Source organism: Macaca nemestrina, chromosome 11, assembly GCF_043159975.1.
Source record: "Macaca nemestrina isolate mMacNem1 chromosome 11, mMacNem.hap1, whole genome shotgun sequence".
Classification (NCBI taxonomy): domain Eukaryota; kingdom Metazoa; phylum Chordata; class Mammalia; order Primates; family Cercopithecidae; genus Macaca; species Macaca nemestrina.
This window is the reverse complement of record NC_092135.1, coordinates 71,010,623-71,026,548: the sequence shown is the minus strand read 5'-3', so window position 1 is coordinate 71,026,548 and position 15,926 is coordinate 71,010,623. Positions and strand designations below refer to the sequence as shown.

Sequence of the window (15,926 nt, the reverse complement as noted above, 5' to 3'; positions counted from 1 at the left end):
TCTATATTTCTACACATGATTTTCTGAATTTTATTCAGCTTTGATTAAAATACTTTCTTCTACAAATATCTAATTTATCACATAATTTCCTAGCTGAAATAAAGAACCCTGCCCAGCCCTTTGGCTTATGAAACAGACAACATAAAATAACTGTTATTAATTGGTACTCATTTTCAAACGTTTTCCTTTTTATTTGACAATTTTGAAAACAACTACTTGTATATATGACTGGTTTCATGGTTCCTATCTCCGGGCAGTTGATTTTTCACTCCACCTCAAAAATGAAATCGTTGAATTCCTAAGCAACTCTTTCCCCATCTCCATCACACTGGGTATCCATGGCAACATGTCCTGAGGAACTGGTATACTGTGGCATTTCATTGTTTAATGGAGCACCTAATGTCAATTACTGTAAATATAACTTTATATGTGTCTATATTACTTAATCTCCTTTGTATTCTATAAGGCATATATGACAGTCTCTAATTCCCTGGAGACAATGCATTATCCCCTCTAGTGAGTAAAAGCCACAGCAGAAAAACAAAATGAGAGTATGCACAGGATGATTTAAGATCCTTGGACTGCCTCTGTTGCAGTGATTTTTCACCATGTTAAAAGACACAGCCAAGGGTTTTTATCCAGGCAGACAAAAACTGTGCAAATGCCATTACTCCATGAGGTACTTACAATCCCTAATAAATCGCATGCACATTGTTTTCATAGGGGCTGATAAACAAGTCACAGTCTGTTTTTAGAAGCATCTTATTTGTTTTAGTCATAGTCACATGTTTCAGTAGAATTTTGGTAGATCCTAAAACCTTGTTACATTATGAATCCTGGTGCAGTTGAAGTTTTTGTTTTGCACTTACATGGTATAGATCAATCATCAGCAAGAATTTCCCACTGTCTCACTGCTGGTCTCATTTTATCTACCAGACAATGTCCTGAGAACAGAATCGCAAAGTCTGTTCCATACAGAACACTTTCAGAGCTTGGTGCTCAGCACTGTCCCAGACTGATCACACCCTAACATGTTGGTTCTCTGTTAACCAGCACACTTCGGACGGGATCCAACACATTCTCGTATCATATTTAATTCTGTACTTTAGTGAACGTGCATTTAAAATCTAAAGCTGGAAAGATTTTAATCTTTCTATTTTTTAACTCTCTCATTTTACAGATGAAGACATCAGAGAGGGAAGCAACCAATTCCAGAGTCTAGGATAAAAATGTGAGTATCCCTGTCTCCTTGACAGCATAAAAATACTGACACATTCTTATTACCCTTTTTGCTTCTGGTTTTTGAGAATAACAAACATTAATGGATATTATCTCAGGGCGGTTCTTCATTAAGCAAATCTATATTGTCTATAAAGCTGCTTTATTTAAAAAATGGACATTTTTCCATGTCTGTAAATATGGGTCTAGACAATTGTTTTCCATACTAGCTTAATTTTCATTGAATGAGAATACCAACATTTATTTACCCACTTTTTTATTGTTGGAAATTTAGGTTGTTTCAAATGTTTCATGACAGTAAAAACATTTAAGTGAACATCTCTGCACATTCATCAGACGCACTTGTTTGATCATAACCTTAGGATATATTCTGAGTTGTGAAATGCTGAGGTCAAAAGTAAGCACATTTTGACGCATAGTGCAATTCCGCACTTTGGAAGTATATCAACTTATGCTGCCTCAATTTTAGAGGTTCCTTAAACAAATTTAGAGAGTGTCAGTTTTCCAAGCCCTCACTAATAGTGAGTATCTGCATTCATTTTTATCTTTATCAACAGTAAATAGTCTACCCCTTTGTGAAATATCTCTTCATGTCCTTTTTCTATTTTTATAATAGTATGTTTGGCCCTAAGTTCTTGACTCCACTTTAGTTAAGTGAGCTTCAATTATAATTTCTGATTATGTGTAATTTTAGAGAAGGCAATTCCAACTTGATTTTAATAGGTCAAGTATAGATAAAACATCCAGTAGAGTTTCATTTCTAAATACCACATCCCTTAATGAAAGCACTTATGAAAGCACAAATGCAACAGTTACAAACACAAGACTTACCTAGTCAGACCAGGACTCAGATCCCAGCTCTGCTCCTATTTGCTGCATGATCTTTGGCAAGTTATTGAATTCTCTCTGTCTCAGTTTCTTCAGATGTAAAATAGTGATAATGCTGTTGTATTATTTACTATGCTAAGCTCTTGCATGCATTATTTCATTTCATTCTTACCACAATCCTGTGAGGTAAGCACTATCGTATCTCATCAAATCTAAGATGCCTTTGGTTTAAAATATTATGCACCACTAAGAAAAAATGCTGCATGTAAGATGCATGTTTCTTTTGGTATCATTGACACTGAGGTTGTATTACAATTGGTGGCATCTTACAGTTTCCATTGGCAGCATTTTTTCTTAGTGGTGCATAATATTTTAAACCAAAGGCATCTTAGATTTGATGAGATATGACAGTACTTACCTCACAGGATTGTGGTAAGAATGAAATGAAATAATGCATGCAAGAGCTTAGCATAGTAAATACTCCAAAAAAACTGTTAGTAAGCATTCATACAGTGTTACATATTTCTACAACTTTGATTTAAATGTTTAAGATTTCTAAAATTGGCTAGGCGCGGTGGCTCATGCCTGTAATCCCAGCACTTTGGGAGGCTGAGGAGGGCGGATCATGAGGTCAGGAGATCGAGACCATCCTGGCCAACATGATGAAACCCTGTCTCTACTAAAAATACAAAAATAAATTAGCTAGGTATGGTGGCAGGTGCCTGTAATCTCAGCTATTCGGGAGGCTGAGGCAGGAGAATTGCTTGAACCCAGGAGGCGGTGGTTGCAGTGAGCCTAGATTGCGCCATTGCACTCCAGCCTGGGCAACAAGAGTAAAACTCTGCCTCAAAAAAAAAAAAAGATTTCTAAAATTGATCTGAAAAATGTTTTTGGTTCCTTGAAGGAGCATATTTCATAGAAAATAGTTGAAATATTTTAATTTTAAAATTACCACAGCAAAAATAGGTTCTTATTTAATGTAATTTAAAGGGAATCTAGTTTGAACAGGAAGTGATCTATTATTTTGTACTTTCAGGAAAGAATCAGCTCAACAATGTACTAAAACCATGAGATTAAGCAAAGTCTCCAAACAGCTAATGGAGAATTAATGCAAAGAACAGCATGGAAACTTTTCATTCAAGTCAATTTAGGCTGGACTCAGTGGCTCAAACCTGTAATCCCAGCACTTTGGGAGGCTGAGATAAGTGGATTACTTGAGGTCAGGAGTTTGAGACCACCTGGCCAACATGATGAACCCTCCTCTCTACTAAAAATACAAAAATTAGCTGGGGGTGGTGGTGCACACCTGTAGTCCCAGCTATTCAGGAGGCTGAGGCATGAGAATCACTTGAACCCAGCAGGCAGAGGTTGTAGTGAGCCGAGATCATGCCACTGAATTCCAGCCTGAGCAACAGAGTGGACTCTATCTCAAATACATGAATAAATAAATAAATAAGTCAACTTAACCATAATGTTTTCCCATATGCTGCTGTGATTGGATCTTTTACAGATGCATAAACTCAAATCAATGTCATTTCTTGGAAACTGCAATTAGAAAACTATCATTGGAAATACTGGAGAAGGCATGAAGGAGGAGTGTGAGATGAACCTTGTGTCAGAGGTAAATAAATTATTGAAATCATTTCAAGAATTTTCATAATCTTTTGCATCAACATGAAATTGTACTCAGTGAGGGAAGGCTTCAACTGGTATGAGATATGAGAAAAAAATAGGTATGCTTCATTTGACAGAGGGACAGTTCAAAGAATGTGTGTGTGCATGGGAGTTACGAAGGTCTAGATTCTACCACTTACTAACTATATGACTTTGGACATATATGTTCACTTTTCTCCATCTCTTCACCTGCGTCCTGGCAATAATTCCTAACCTACCGGGGTGTTACCTATGCACACAGGGCACTCAGCCCAATGCCTGACAAATGGGAAAAGTTCAATAAGGAATTGCAGGTATTCTTAATATTGGAATGCGTGAATTACGGGGCTTCAGCCTTTATGTCTTCCTTTTTTTTTTTTTTTTTTGTCCTAACGTAGGATAAATTTTACTGATGTATTCCCAACCAATATACACATTTTTGGAGTACCTTCTTTCTAATTCCCACACCCATCTCACTTGAGAATTAGGCAATTTTTTAAAAGGCTTCTCCAAGAAAGAAGAAAGGTTGGGTTTATTTACTGTAAATGTAATACATTTTAACTTTTTCTCATATCTTACACCAGTTGTTTCCCATATCTTTATTTTCTGCCAGAAACTCTTCAAAATGAAAACGTGCTTGTTGTAAGCTGGGATCCTATATTTGAAAGATGCTGCTGATTCTAAAGATCACCTTTTTAACAGAATCCTCAAAAAACAAAATTTCTGTTTCTGAATAAATTATTTATCAAGTTATTTTCAATCTTTCCCTCATTATGAATAGCAGAGCAAATCTTAAGAGAAGGAGAGAGTGGTAAATCCTTAATTACATTATTTAAATATTCACAGAATTCTTAAATAAAGAGGAAATGGAGCGGGCCAATGGGAACCCAACCTCCTTAGACTTTGCAGTCAGTATCTACACATCCATCTTTTTATTCTTTCTTAGATTCGCCGTAATTAGAAATGGTCACTGGGTGGTCTCCTTCAATGGAAATTTGCTTTCTTGTTCCTTGTTTTATTTATTTTGTGATCAGAATCCTAATGTTTATTGAGTGGTCATAATGCTAGTCCCTACTTCCTGTTATATGTTTGAAGAAAACCACAATACCAACTCAGATAGGATTGTGGTTTGGTGGGGAACTTAAATGTCCATTCTAAAACCACATGGCCAGCACAGAAGTTAACAACATTCACAGGCTCTATTTCAGTTTCTAAAATCCAGGGAACACACACCTTCTTGATGTTGCAGAAACCAATGTCAGAGTTAAACGTGTGGATGCTGCCTACAGAATGTTTGGCTTGCTTTTCGAAGCAAGCTTTATTGCCTAGAATAGTCTGTAAGAGCATGCTGCAATCCAAGCAGTTCTCACTCCCCTTCCCTCTAGACTGATAATAAAAATAAGAAATGCATATTCTCTTTGTAAAGAAACATTCATTGGTCAGGCATGGTGGCTCACGCCTGTAATCCCAGCACTTTGGGAGGCCGAGGTGGGTGGATCACCTGAGGTCAGGAGTTTGAGACCAGCCTGGCCAACATGGTGAAACCCCATCTCTACTAAAAATACAAAAATTAGCCAGGTATGATGGTGCACCCCTGTAGTCCCAGCTACTTGGAAGGCTGAGGCACAAGAATCGCTTGAACCTGGGAGGTGGAGGTCGCAGTGAGCCGAGATCACGCCACTGCATTCCAGCCTGGGTGACAGAGTGAGACTCTGCCTCAAAAAAAAAAAAAAAGAAAAGAAAAGAAAAAAAAAGAAAAGAAAAGAAAAAAAAGAAACATTCATCATTACTTTGTTACCTTGACACCACCCTTACCCCAATATCACCACTAGAATACCACAGAATCATCTCTTTCTTGCCCAATGTCATTCTTTTTTCCGCCGCAACTATATAATATGAAACTCTAAAATTCTCTACTCTGTCTACTTTATATAAATCCTATGTAAGTGCCACAGGCAAAAACATTACACAAAGTATTTTTAAAATATATACATTTAGAGACAATGCCTCATCCTTTGGATTAAACATGTTATAGTCCCATAAAGAAATGTAATTATATTGCTCGAAAGCATTTGTTTTTAATCATTCTAGTAGTATAATTTTTCTGCTCACTTATAATGTACAGATTACTGCAAAACAGAATTCAAGAGTATATATCCTTCAATTAAAAAATTAAAAGGACGCCAGGCACAGTGGCTCACGCCATAATCCCAGCACTTTGGGAGGCCAAGGCAGGCAAATCATGAGGTCAGGAGATTGAGACCATTCTGGCTAACACAGTGAAACCCCATCTTTACTAAAAATATAAAAAATTAGCCGGGCGTGGTGGTGGGCGCCTGCAGTCCCAGCTACTTGGGAGGCTGAGACAGGAGAATGGTGTGAACCTGGGAGGCAGAGCTTGCAGTGAGCCGAGATCGTGCCACTGCACTCCAGCCTGGGTGACAGAGCAAGACTCCGTCTCAAAAAAAAAAAAAAAAAAATTTAAAAGGAAATAAAGAAAAGAAAGCCTACTGAGAAAACTCCTCTCAGGAATAAAATTTATCTTCTCTTTCAATCCCCAGGGTACTGACATTTTTTAGTGTTTGACAAGAAATGCTAATACATTCAATAAAGATTTATTTTAAAAAAACACATCTAAAATTTAACTTCACTTCCAATTTTCAAACTGTGAGGTGGAGACTGCTAAGCAGAAAAACACAAGTAAGTGAGGTTGCTCTAAGGATAATCTGAGATCCTTATTTTGCTGTGATGAGAGTGCTCACCAAGCTAAAAAGCTGTAAAATAATAGACATTCTTTTAGGTGTAGTCCAGGATTCACTGATATACAGTAATGCTCTGAAGACTGAAACATGTACACAAGAACATATTACATAGATAAAGTGCTTTCTTTTAGAAGATAAGAGATTCTATAAGGGATATATTTAATGGTGAATTCAACATACCTGTCTTCTTTAAAATATGGGAGACAAAATGGTACACCCATTCCTTCTCAGAATGACTAGTACTTTATAAAATGTGCAAGTTGTGGATTAACTGCCTCTCAGTTCCACATCCACACCTTACCCTCCTATGTGGTACTTCAGCTGGACCCTATAAAAACATCTCTCTTTTGTCAGTTGGTAAAATTTTTCTTTTCCTTTTCTTTATTTTCTTTAGAGACAGGGTCTCACTGTCCCCCAGGCTGGAGTGCAGTGGTGCAATCATAGCTCACTATAGCCTGGAATTGCTGGGCTCAAGTGATCCTCCTGCCTCAGACTCCCAAAGTGCTGGAATTACAAGTTTGAGCCACCATGCCCAACCAGTTGTTGCAACTTTAAGTTTTTTTAATAGAGGCACGGGAGGGTTGCAGCAGAGGAAGGAGCATCTTTCTTGTGTGTTGCTGCTTTCTCTTCCTCTTGACAGTCTGGCTGCCAGCAGTGTGCAGGAGATTCAGTTGAGCTCACCCTTCAGCAAGTTTCCTGGACACTCCAGCAGCTGGATTCCCATGAACAAGTTCTGGCATGTCACACCCTAATGGGCAGTTTCCTGCTCACCAGCTCTGGCCACAGGCAACCCAGAACTTCTCATGGAACAATTCCAACCTGAGGCACTACGTCAAACCTCACCAGCACCCTAGCAGGTGGCTTCTTGTGAACCAGCTCCCACCCATGGAACCCCAACCAACCCCCACTGCCCCATCATCCATTCGCAGCTGCAGCCTTTTCAATGAGGTCTCAGTCACAGCCTGGGGAGTGGGCCCTCTTCCAACCTGCTCCTTCCTTGGATGCACTTCATCGGGCCTGGAGCTTGTAGCTGTTCTCTGCCTTTGCTATCCCCATATTCTTGAGAGTCTCTTTTACCCCGTTCAGTAGTCAACCACCTTTTACTAGGCAACAGTTCTCTATACTAATTTTCCTAACTGAACTCTAATATAGAGTTGGCACCAAGTGTGGTTCCTGGTTACAGACCCTCAAAAATATTAATAGAACTTTGGGATTAGTATGGTCATGTCCTCTGACTGGAAGACAATACCAATCCTTGTCAATGGGATATGGGATGCTGGTAATCCATGGGATAAAGTCACATCAAAATTAAGCTAACACCTGTGATCAACTGCAATGAAGTGCCAACGGAAACAAGGTCTGGGAGTCAAAGAGGCTGCTGTCCTTGACTGCTATGGCAGTAATGATGAATATAAAGATTGCAGGGTACAATGAATTCTTTTGAGTGCAATGAAGCATCTACCAAAAGAAAATAAGTTTAGGTGTTTTTAACCCCCAGCCCAAGTTTAAGAACCAGAGAGCTTCCACACTAGCTCTAAAAAAATCCTTTATTTCCTGTAGCCACAGAGCTACTATTTCCAGAAATTTAAAAAAAAAAAAAAATGCATTGGGTGTGTTGCTGAATTACAACATCAGTTGAATTTACAACCACAGTTTCTCACATGAAAGTTAGTGTACTGATTAAGAAAGAATGGGACCTGAAACCTGGAAACGGGAACATCTGGTTGAATTCAAGATGAAACAAACAATTTCAAACCCCAAAGAAACTCTGAGGTTCCCTTGACCATGGAAGTTGCTTGCCCTCTTATGTCTCAAGAGTCTAGCTTTCGGCCGGGCGCGGTGGCTCAAGCCTGTAATCCCAGCACTTTGGGAGGCCAAGACGGGCGGATCACGAGGTCAGGAGATCGAGACCATCCTGGCTAACACGGTGAAACCCCGTCTCTACTAAAAAATACAAAAAAACTAGCCGGGCGAGGTGGCGGGCGCCTGTAGTCCCAGCTACTCGGGAGGCTGAGGTGGGAGAATGGCGTAAACCCGGGAGGCGGAGCTTGTAGTGAGCTGAGATCCGGCCACTGCACTCCAGCCTGGGTGGCAGAGCAAGACTCCATCTCAAAAAAAAAAAAAAAAAAAAAAAAAAAAAAAAAGAGTCTAGCTTTCTTTTCCTGGAAAATTTTGCTGAGTAGCCTCACCTGGAGTAGATGTCTTTATAAGGGGATGCTCATTCTCCTCAAGATCTCTCATAACCACTCAGTTCCTAAATCTCAATATGCTTCACAGTACACAGCATCACCCAGAAGGAAAGGGCTTATAGACTCAGAAACCTACAAGACCCTTGTTAATATCTAGTGGCAGAACTCTGGGAATATGTGTGCGGGTAGGTACCCATGGTGTGAGCTAAAGAACGCTGGGAAATATACAGCACATCTGGCTGCTTTCACGGATATAGATGCACCTACTAGAGTTTCCGGACTGAATGTCAATGGGTTAGCTCATGAAGCTAGAAGTCTCTGACAGCTTACTTGGTTGGTTGACTGAAACCTGTAATGAGGTTGAAATGCCAGAACTTCCCTGGCATGATATGGAGGATGGAATCCAAAGGCTTAAGGGGATAGGAATGTAGTGGATTTATCATGTGTGAACTACATACCCAACCCCCTCAACTACATCTCCTGAAAAGAACCAGAGACACTCCTTGCACTAAGACATTGAAAACTACATAAGTGAGGGGAGCGCTGCATCTCTGATAAAACTCTGTGGTTATTTTCCTTTGCAGACCAGTGAGACCACAGGAGATGTCATGACTGAGATGAGCTTCCTGGTTTCTTTGGAGATGGTGGGATACAGGAGGAGCAGAAAAAGTAGCAGCATTGAGTGCCAAAGACAAGATCGGTGCATTTACTATTAAAGGGATCAGGGACATATTAATTAAAGTGCTTTGGCCCACAGGAATCTCTGGTGGTAGCAAATTTATCCTGCAGTCCCTAGGAATGAAATCAGTGTGCAGCTTACTACAATACTGTATAATCTATATAACAACAACAACAACAACAAAACTGTAGGTCTGGTGGCCGTTACATCACCACAATGGAGAGTCACAGAATCACACGCAGTTCTAGGCCTAAAACAGTTTATTGACCCATAACTCTTTGATTGAAGGGAAGGCCCGGTTTCCTTCAAAAATAACCCTGCAGTGCTGCCACAGGCATATGCCGTAAATCCTCCTCCAAGCCTTCACCAAAGAGGCCTGCTACCATTACTAGATGGGCAGTGCACAGGGGGAAAGGACATACTCAGATATTTCAGGGATTACTAAACACTAGCTCTGAACCAACACCAAGTTTCCCCACAAGTTGACTAAGAAAGAAAAAACACGAGCTCAATTTATAAATGGTTCTGCATGATACATTGGTACCAGCTGAATGAAAGTCTATGTCCACAGCTTACATTCCCAGTTAGGGGTGACCCCCAAAGAACAGCTTTTAAGGAAAATCCTCTCAGAGGGAAGAACTTTGGCAGTACATTTGGTGATTCACTTTGTCTGTAATCAGAAATGGCCAGAAATAAGAGTCTACACTATTACATGAGGCTAGATGGGTGATTGCTTATAGTTTATCTGAATGATCAGGGACTTGAATAGAAGATTATAAGATTGGTGACGAAGAATTTGAAGGAAGAGGATGTGATGGACCTCTCACATTGGGCACAGACCTCAATAATCAAATGAATACAATTATATGCTCTGTGGATGTCATTCAGCCTCCTTCCCAACCACCCCAAGGCTTGCCCAATGGGGCCATGAACAAAGTGGCCATGAGGGCAAGGATGGAGGCTAAATGTGGGCTTAGTAACATGGACTTCCCCTTATCAAGGCTGAACTGTCTGTTGCCACTGCTGAGTATCGAATCTGCCAACACGGAGATAGACACTGAGCCCCTGACAGTCCCCCATTCCCAGGAGATGATGGGTGGGGAGCATCCATCCTCACTGGAATAGACATGTATCCTAGATAAGAATTTGCTCTCTGGCCGGGCGTGCTGGCTCACACCTGTAATCCCAGCACTTTGGGAGGCCAGGGCGGGCGGGTCATGAGGTCAGGAGATGGAGACCATCCTGGCTAACACGGTGAAACCCTGTCTCTACTGAAAAATACAAAAAAATTAGCCAGGCGTGGTGGGGGGCGCCTGTAGTCGCAGCTACTTGGGAGGCTGAGGCAGGAGAATGGCGTGAACCCGGGAGGTGGAGCTTGCAGTGAGCCGAGATTGCCTGCTGCACTCCAGCCCGGGTGACAGAGCAAGACTCCGTCTCAAAAAAAAAAAAAAAAAAAGATTTTGCTTTCCCTGCCTGTAATGTTTCTGACAATATCTTCATTAGTTGCCTCATGGAATGCCTTATTCACCATTATAGTTTTCCATACTGCATTGCTTCTGACAAAGGAAACCACTTCACAGCAAGGGAATAAAGCAATGGACTCATACTCATGGAATTAAGTAGTCTCACTCCATATTCCTCCAATCAGAATCAGCTCACCTAAAAGAAATGTGTAATGACTCACTGGAAGATTCAGTTATGGCATCAAACGAGAGATAACACCCTGAAAGCATTTCTGATTTACAGGATGAAGTAAGTATATGCTTTGAATCAGGGACCACTGGCAACCCTGTAACAGAATACACGGATTTGGTAATCAAGGAAGAGAAGTGAGAGTGACTCCTGGCTGGGTGCAGTGGCTCATGCCTGTAATCCCAGCACTTTGGGAGGCTGAGGCAGGCGGATTACGAGGTCAGGAGATCGAGACCATCCTGGCCAACACGGTGAAACCTGGCTCTACTAAAATATAAAAATAATTAGTCAGCCATGGTGGCACGCACCTGTAATCCCAGCTACTCAGGAGGCTAAGGCAGGGGAATTGCTTGAACCCGGGAGGCAGAGGTTGTAGTGAGCCGAGATCATGCCACTGCACTCCAGCCTAGGCAACAGAGCAAGACTCCGTCTCAAAAAAAAAAAAAAAAGTGAGAGTGATTCCTATCACTGTTATACCTAATAACTCACAGAATTAATGATCCCCATCCCAGTACCCCCGAGCTCTGCTAGTTTGGAGATCTTAGTCCCCAAGGATGGAATGCTTTCACCTTATTGCATGTGGGGACATAATAATTATTCCATTTAATTGGGATACGAGACTGCCACTGGCTATTTTAGGTTCTGAACCAACCAGCAGAAAAAGAGGATACTCTACTGACTGGAGTGATTTATCCCAATTACCAAGGGAATACTGGGTTGTTGTTAAATAATGGGGGCAAGGAAGTCTATGTCTGAAACCCAGGGGGTTCATGGGGTGACTCCTAGTACTTCTATGCCCAAGAATAGAGTTTCATGAAACAATATGACAATCAATAAAAGGCAGGACTGCTGAGGACTCAGAACCTTCAGGAATGAAAGTTCAGGTCACCCCATCAGGTAAAGCTGCCCAGCCAGCTAAGGTTTTGGCTAAGTGAAAAAAATACAGAATGACACGTGGAGAAGGATGTCAGAGATCATCACTAGTTACAGAAATGCGGACTACAGCAGCTTTGGGGATTTTCCCTTTGTTCTTTTTTTAAAAGATAATTCTATTACATTGAAACCATTTTCTTTCAAAAAAGAAAGGAAGAGGAGAGAAGGCAGGAAGGCAGGGAGTGAGGGGGCTTTGCTTGTTCTTTGTGTATATGTGTAGACACGTGTGTGTATATATATATTTTTTTGATATTTAAAATATATTTTCCTTTTTTGTACTTTTAAGTTTTATTTTAAAAAATTGACAAATAATAATTGTACTTATTTATGGGGTACCTATTGACATTTCAATACAGGTAGTGTATAGTAATCAGACCAGGTATTAGCATATCCATCATCTCAAACATTTATTGTTTTCTTGTGTTGGGAACATTCAGTATCCCTTTCTAGCTATTTGAAACTATATAATGTATTTTAAAATATATTTTCTTCATACCATCAAATATTCAGAGAGTTAAGTTTTCCTCCCTCTTGATTGTCTTTCTCTCTTTTTTATTTATTTACTTTTATTATACTTTATGTCCTAGGGTACATGTGCACAACGTGCAGGTTACATATGTATACATGTGCCATGTTGGTGTGCTGCACCCATTAACTTGTCATTTACATTAGGTATATCTCCTAATGCTATCCCTCCCCCTTCCCCCACCCCACAACAGGCCCTGGTGTGTGATGTTCCCTTTCCTGTGTCCAGGTGATCTCATTGTTCAGTTCCCACCTATGAGTGAGAACACGCGGTGTTTGGTTTTCTGTTCTTGCGATAGTTTGCTGAGAATGATGGTTTCCAGCTGCATCCATGTCCCTACAAAGGACACGAACTCATCCTTTTTTATGGCTGCATAGTATTCCATGGTGTATATGTGCCACATTTTCTTAATCCAGTCTGTCACTGATGGACATCTGGGTGGCTTCCAAGTCTTTGCTCTTGTGAATAGTGCCGCAATAAACATACGTGTGCATGTGTCTTTATAGCAGCATGATTTATAATCCTTTAGGTATATACCCAGTAATGGGATGGCTGGGTCAAATGGTATTTCTAGTTCTAGATCCTTGAGGAATCGCCACACTGTCTTCCACAATGGTTGAACTAGTTTACAGTCCCACCAACAGTGTAAAAGTGTTCCTATTTCTCCACATCCTCTCCAGCACCTGTTGTTTCCTGACTTTTTAAGGACTGCCATTCTAACTGGTGTGAGATGGTATCTCATTGTGGTTTTGATTTGCATTTCTCTGATGGCCAGTGATGATGAGCATTTTTTCATGTGTCTGTTGGCTGTATGCATGTCTTCTTTTGAGAAGTGTCTGTTCATTTCCTTTGCCCACTTTTTGATGGGGTTGTTTTTTTCTTGTAAGTCAAAAGAACAAAGCTGGAGGTATCACACTACCTGACTTCAAACTATACTACAAGGCTACAGTAACCAAAACAGCATGGTACTGGTACCAAAACAGAGATATAGACCAATGGAACAGAACAGAGCCCTCAGAAATAATACCACACATCTACAACCATCTGATCTTTGACAAACCTGACAAAAACAAGAAATGGGGAAAGGATTCCCTATTTAATAAATGGTGCTGGGAAAACTGGCTAGCCATAAGTAGAAAGCTGAAACTGGATCCCTTCCTTACTCCTTATACAAAAATTAATTCAAGACGGATTAGAGACTTAAATGTTAGACCTAAAACCATAAAAACCCTAGAAGAAAACCTAGGCAATACCATTCAGGACATAGGCATGGGCAAGGACTTCATGTCTAAAACACCAAAAGCAATGGCAACAAAAGCCAAAATTGACAAATGGGATCTAATTAAACTAAAGAGCTTCTGCACAGCAAAAGAAACTACTGTCAGAGTGAACAGGCAACCTACAGAATGGGAGAAAATTTTTGCAATCTACTCATCTGACAAAGGGCTAATATCCAGAACCGACACTTGTGTATATTAATCATTTCTCTCTGATCTCTCCTTATTCCCCTTGTTATTTTATATACAAATTGTTAGAGGCTAACTTTATGATTTAGTCTTTAGGTAACAGAACATTCAGTGTACTGTAATGAAATCTGAGGAGAAATTAATAAAGCAGGCAATGGACACAGTGACTGTAGGGACTGCATCTCATTTTGGGGAAAGGGTGAGAACTTGTTCATTTGTACAAAGGGCAGCTGACCTTCATCATAGGTGAAAAAAGAGAACTGTTTCATTATTACCTGGAAGTTCAAGTGTGTGTAGATGGTGTATATAGAAGCTGAGTAACCAAACAGATGAACTGTGCCAGTTAACAATTTATTGCCTCTCAGCACCAAATCCATCGTGTTTTGCGCTGCCTCGTGATTCTGGAGCTATGCCCCGTAAATACTTTTCCTCTGCCAGCTGGCACAGTGTTAACCTGTGTCAATACAGGGCACTGGAGGGACCGCTGCAAGGCACAATGGAGGAAGAGACCTGTTTCCTATGTGCTTTTCCTTCCTCCAGTGGCCATGGTGGCCAGCAGCATGCGAAAGCGCAGTGGTACTGACCCTCAAGTGGGTTTCACTGGTCACCAGCCAGAAGACTCTTGTGGGCCAGCTTCAGCCTTCCAGCACCCCAGCAAGTGGCTTCCTGCACACCAGCTCTGCCCCATGGCACACCCGAGATTGTCACTGGACCCCCAGCAGATGGCTTCTTGTAAACCAGTTCCAGCCTGTGACACCACCCAGTCAGCTGCAAATACACCTTCTCCAATAAGGGCTAACTTCCAGCCTGAGTGGGGCCCTCCTCCAAGTCTGTTCCTCCCTTAAGTGATCTCCCTCAGTGCTAGAGGTAGCAGCTGTTCCCTACGTTTGCTAGTCCTATATTCTTTACAGTCTTTTAAACATTAACTATCTTTTACTAGTTAATAATTTTAATATTGAAGTTTCCCTATTCAAATTACTGGTGTGGTTTCTGACTCTGATTGATACAATCTACTGTTTTCATACTGAAGCATCTACTATATCATGGTATTATCCATTTGACAGAATATACAATTGACAAACTGTACACTTCTAAACTTAATTATAGCTACTCCTAGACCCATTAATTTGATAACATTTTAAGAAAATGACAAGATAAAGTTGTAATTCCTTGAATGAAAGAAGACAGTCATAAATCAAGTTCAACATACAAGATGATGTAAATACAAAAAATGATGGTTAACTATTATGACTATTACTAACTTCCAAGTTAAACCTGGCCATTAAGGAATCTCTCACCTTCAAAGAATTCAGGAAATCTCCTTCCCAAATACATTCTCTAATCCATGCTTTACTTTATGCTGTAAGATCATGGTACTCAGAACATGGCCTTGTGGTGAACACCAAAGGAGAATGTATGGGTGTGCTTGTGTATCTACACACAGGCTTGTGACTCCAAGTGCTCATGTTCTCAGGCATCAAAATTAGACGCACAGTCACCCCAAGAAACCAAAACGTAAAATATTTATATGTTACAGTTTTTACCTGCTGCCTTTCTAAATTGTTCCTCTACCACAAACTTAAAACACACTGACAAAAATCTAGAAACAATTTCAAAAAATTAACAGGTCCATAAACTCCGTAGGTTAGGTCTTGCTCCCTGAACTAGATCCATTAATGTTAGTGACTAAATTCACATCTCATTCTTTCTGACACATCTATTTACAGTAGGACTTTTATCTTCTTAAATATAAACAATACAACAAACTAAGAAAATAACCTGACTTGACTGGAAGAAAATGGAATTACAAAGAGAAAAGAGATGAAACGTAATTAACCTTAAGGTCTACCAAATGACTGAATTTCTCTTTTTGTAAAATGATGGGAGCAATAGCAGCTGGCTCAGGTAGTATGCTTTCAGGTCCAGAATTTTCTAATACAACTGTATAAAGAACAGAAA

At 40.3% G+C, this 15,926-nt stretch overlaps 1 protein-coding gene and 1 long non-coding RNA gene across 5 annotated transcripts in view; one reads left to right on the top strand and one right to left on the bottom strand.

Moving 5' to 3' along the window:
• MAP3K20 (mitogen-activated protein kinase kinase kinase 20) overlaps positions 1-15,926 on the bottom strand; it is a 193,917-nt gene that overhangs the window by 135,828 nt on the left and 42,163 nt on the right. The window lies entirely within an intron of this gene.
• LOC139357145 (uncharacterized) lies at positions 1,173-9,431 on the top strand. The gene is made up of 3 exons (XR_011609864.1): positions 1,173-1,231; positions 3,578-3,688; positions 9,256-9,431. It is a non-coding gene; the product is annotated as an uncharacterized lncRNA (long non-coding RNA).